The sequence below is a fragment of the Lepidochelys kempii genome, chromosome 6 (genome assembly GCF_965140285.1).
Source record: "Lepidochelys kempii isolate rLepKem1 chromosome 6, rLepKem1.hap1, whole genome shotgun sequence".
Lineage (NCBI taxonomy): Eukaryota > Metazoa > Chordata > Testudines > Cheloniidae > Lepidochelys > Lepidochelys kempii.
The window spans coordinates 132,081,646-132,086,074 of record NC_136385.1 but is presented as its reverse complement, the minus strand read 5'-3'; the positions used below and the strand labels follow the sequence as shown (position 1 = coordinate 132,086,074).

Genomic DNA, 4,429 nt, shown 5'->3' with positions numbered 1-4,429 from the left:
GTATGTACACTACTTCACTTAACACTTTTTTCCTAAAGGCCCTTCCATACAACGATCTCAGAGCTCTTTGTAAACATTTAATGAAAGAAGTTGAATGTTTTGATCTAGGTGATATTGCTTCTGTGTCAGATAAGGAAGCTGACATGCAGAAGCCAAGTGAATTGCCAAAGTCAAGTACGGTCTATGGTAGAGTTAGGAATAGTAAAAAACAGATTTCCTGTCATTAAAAACCAATTGTTTTTTTCCTCAAGAGGAAACTGGTCGGTTTCCTTCTAAGTGCAAAAGCTTTTCACATATAAATTGAAAAGGGAACATGACTGTTACAGTGCAAAATAAACTGCTTTGCTTCTGGCTCTTTATACAGAGCTCTGGAGTGCTCTTATAGCCAATGCTTTCCTCAGTAGGCTCAACCACAGAATATTTAAATGTGTAGGTCATGTCAGTAGTTACCTGAGTTGCATTTGACCCTATGAGAGCCTGCATTGAGTAGAAAAGGTTTTAGGTCAGACATAGCTAATACACTCCCACTAATCATAGTCTAAATTTGACCACTTCTCCTTGTCAGACAAACCCTGAATGTGAGCTTATCATCCATAAATTAGTGACCTATCCAAGGTCATCTGAAGTCCCCTCTAGTTCTGCACTAGGCAGCCCTCCATTCTCATGATTTGCTGAATGTTCATGAAAAGTCTGCCTTTCTGCTAAAACTTCTTAAACAGGTTGTTTTGATTTTAGCATGGGTTGCTATCTAGAAAGCTAACTCATAATAAATGCTGGTTAGAAAATCAGTCTTACTGAAACAGTTTCCCCACTGAATATGTTTTCCATTTATAAGTTAATTTTCAGTCATGTAGCTATTCTAAGCTCTATATTTTGCTCATATGTTTCAGTACCTTGAGCTTTTCCCCTGAACTAATTTGCCCCACATAATGGATATAGAACCACTGAGAAATTGAAAAAGGGGGAGATTGATTATGCACAAGCACATTCCTTAATCAGTGTGTATATATTTGTGCTAATATCTGAAGTGATGAAACTTTCAGATTGGCAGTCCTGGGCACTACTGTCATATATTTATCCACAGAACAGATAGTCTAGGTAAGGGTTTCGATGCTGGCCTGCCATCTCTGCGGGTTAGAAGAGATTTCACTCAGTTCTTGTCCTCATTTCTGAGACTAACAATTATATTAATGCTAATTGTGTAGGTAATTGCTAATTGACAGTGTACTAATTGTAAACTGAATCGAGTTGTATACTATGGTATACATTAGTGTCACAAATCTTTCACTTTTTTTAACATTAGGAAACTTTTTATGAATATGGAACTTCAGAAATTACCTCTTGTTCACTGCTTGAAAAGACAATCCTCTCCGTGACATCACAACTGGTTGCTGTGAAATGGTTCCAATTTTTTTCAAGTGAATGTGCTTTCAAAAGTGGACATATTTGATGCCTGTAGATTGGGGAGAGACCTCAAAGGGGAGGTCCACTCACAAAAACAGTGGGCAAAAGTGGCCATATTGACAACACTTGAGACTAAAGGCCTCCATTTAACCACAGAATCAGTAAAGTATGGGCGGGAATGGTGTAAAATTTTCCCACACCACCCCATCAGTGTGCTTGTTTTGACCTGGAGAAACAGCCTCGGATGGTAATGAATTGTTCACTACAATTTCTTCTTCTACACAGAACTTGTGCAGGAAACCTTTAATTTTTAGCACAAACTTTCCTCTTATTTATCCCACCTTTCTCAATAATGTCATCTTGTACCATGCTAAATGCACTGTTTTCCTCTTGGTGTTGGCACACCTAAAATATGCGTAGACTAGAACTTGAAAAAGTATGTGTCAGATGAGGAACCTACAGCTGCACCAACAGTCTTTGCAGAACATAAGGTTTTATGTAAAACTCAATGGGCTGGATTGACAAAGAGGCTTAGGCTCAGTGTTGCAGTGCCTAATTTTAGGCACCCTTCTGCCAATGGACTCCTCAGCCCGGAGTTAGCTGCCCAGCTTCTCTGTATAATGCACGGGGGGGGGCGGGGTTAGGTGCCTAAGAATGGGATCAACAAAAGCTAGCAAGCTGAGTGGGGACTGAGCTGCCTAAGGTAGCCAATAGGAAATACTGGGGTGAGATGTGCCTAAGCTTGGTCTCTTAAAGGGACTTAGGGGCCTACCTCCATCTGGAATTCACATCTCCTGGAGTTACGTGCCTAAGACCTTTCTTGCTAGGGAGAAAAAAAAAAAAGACAGGTGATGCCCCCTTCTTCCATTTAGCACATTCACCCCAGCATTCAGATCACTCACCCAAGATGTGGGAGACTTGGATTCAAATACCCTCCACCCCCCCCGTCTGTTGTGGACAGGGATTTGAACCTGGATCTTTGGAGTGTCTTAACCACTAGCCTATGGATAGGCTTGGAAGGATTAGATTTTTATTGGTTATTGTAAATGTCAATTTCGTCGGACACACAGACTCATTAAAAAATATTTCTTTCAGTAATAACTGCGAGCACTTGAGTTTGATTTTAATTATATTTACTCTGTATATTTGGACATGTGATGTTGTCAGTTTGTTTTAATGGTTATAAAGCTGTAACTTTTTTTTAATCTCAATGTCTGCTGTCATTAAATAATTCTGACCCTTATAATTTCCCACAACAGTGAAAATGTAAATTGATAAACATAAAAAATGCTTAAGTCCCATGATTTTGCCCAAGTGAAAATTTCAATGGTACAAATAGAAATTATGCTTATAAAATATCAATATTTGTTGAAATTATTAAAAAAATTTCTGCCAAGCCTACCTATGGAATATTCTGGTGTGGGGAGGTCTCTGTCTCTCCTGCTGAAGCCATTTCACTTTTCATATATGTTCACTGATCCAGAGACAGAGTGAGGCTGACTCAGTAGCTAGCTGAGTGGTCAGGACCCTCACCTAGCCTGTGGGAGATCCACCTTCAATTCTCTGTTCCAGTGAGTATTTAAGTGTTTTACATGAAGTGGAATGGCTTCAACAGAAGAGATTGGGGGACCCACCCCAGCATATCTCATAGCCCAGTTGTTAGTGCACTCTCCAGACAGGTAGGTTCACATCCCAGCTCCAAATTGGACAAAGGGGGTATTTGAATCCAGGACTTCCATATCCTGGATGAGCACTCTCAATGCTGGGCTAAAGGTTATCAGGAGGCCACCTTTTCCTCCTCCAGTGCTGTCACTTTGTTTAGGTTTAGGGCCTGATCTGTTAGGTAGCTTCTGAGAATACCTTCTGCATTGGGCCCTGCAGGTGAAATAGAGGAATGCCTAGCTGGAGGATCCTGTCGGGGCTTGGGCGTGAGCGTGGCACGTGGGCATCAGGACTGAGGTCGCTTTGCGCGTGGCCAGTGGCAGATTTTTAGATGCCTAAAAGAAACATGGGTGCCTGGGGACTTCAGTACCTACAAGGGTTAGCTGGAAGCTGAGTGGGGGTTTTGAGGATCTGAATTTTGGGCTAAGTGGCAGTTGGGGCTAGATCCATAATGCGATTTAGGCATCCAAATTCTAGCCTTTGGGTTGCAAAATCCGAACATGATATTACATTGCTCTACATCTTCCATGAGCTTGCAGACAGCTCCATTACTCTTGCTGCTCAAGGCTTTGCCAAGGAGCCGTTCAGTGAAAATAAAGACTCTACTTGCCTTCACTACTGCTGTTCAGATTTCTGTGGTTAGTGTGACAGGATTATCTTCCGGAGTGAAGATGCAGCCTGTAGGACTGTATTTGAACTTCATTTTTGTTTTAAAAATGGAATGTTCTGTATCTCCTAAACTTTTCTCAGAGACACCCAGTCCCCTCTGGAAATGTTTTCTGTTCCTGTCTTTCCCCTACCTGTGACTTAGAACTGTCTGCCTCACTTTCATTTTATAGTCTGTCTATTCTTATGTTGTAGTTGTCTGTAAGGCAGAGTGATGACTTTGAGGTGTTTGAATTTGAAGATTTTGTCAGTCGCACTCTGCCTCTGGTAATCCCATGTGCCCCTTGTCCACTCTTACTTGAAGGGTGGCTGAATAACCAGAAAATTCCTTAATCATAACCTTTACATTAAAATGTAACTCTTCCCCACGTAACATTGTACCCATACACTGCTAAGTACTTGCCAGAATAAAAGTTAGCATCCAAATTCTGGTTATTCTGAAAAGTCTATTGCTAAACTAGATACACATAATCACAACATGCAAGCCAGATCTGCTTCATTTAGCCACTTTCTGAGTGAAGTGCTGGGTACAGTTCAACCACTAGTATAGAAAGTGTCATATTGTTATCCACACAATTACAGAAACTGTGCTAGAATTGATAGAGCATGATGTCTTGTGTGTGTCTTGTAATGGTTTTGAAAAGGATTTGTCTCAGTCTTCACTAAAAGGCAAACAGTTTCCAACACTATTTGTGCG

General features: G+C 40.9%; 1 protein-coding gene across 12 annotated transcripts in view; it reads left to right on the top strand.

The window, feature by feature from the left end:
* Positions 1 to 4,429, top strand: part of TOGARAM1 (TOG array regulator of axonemal microtubules 1) — an 85,368-nt gene that overhangs the window by 1,984 nt on the left and 78,955 nt on the right. The gene's annotated exons all lie outside the window — the stretch shown is intronic.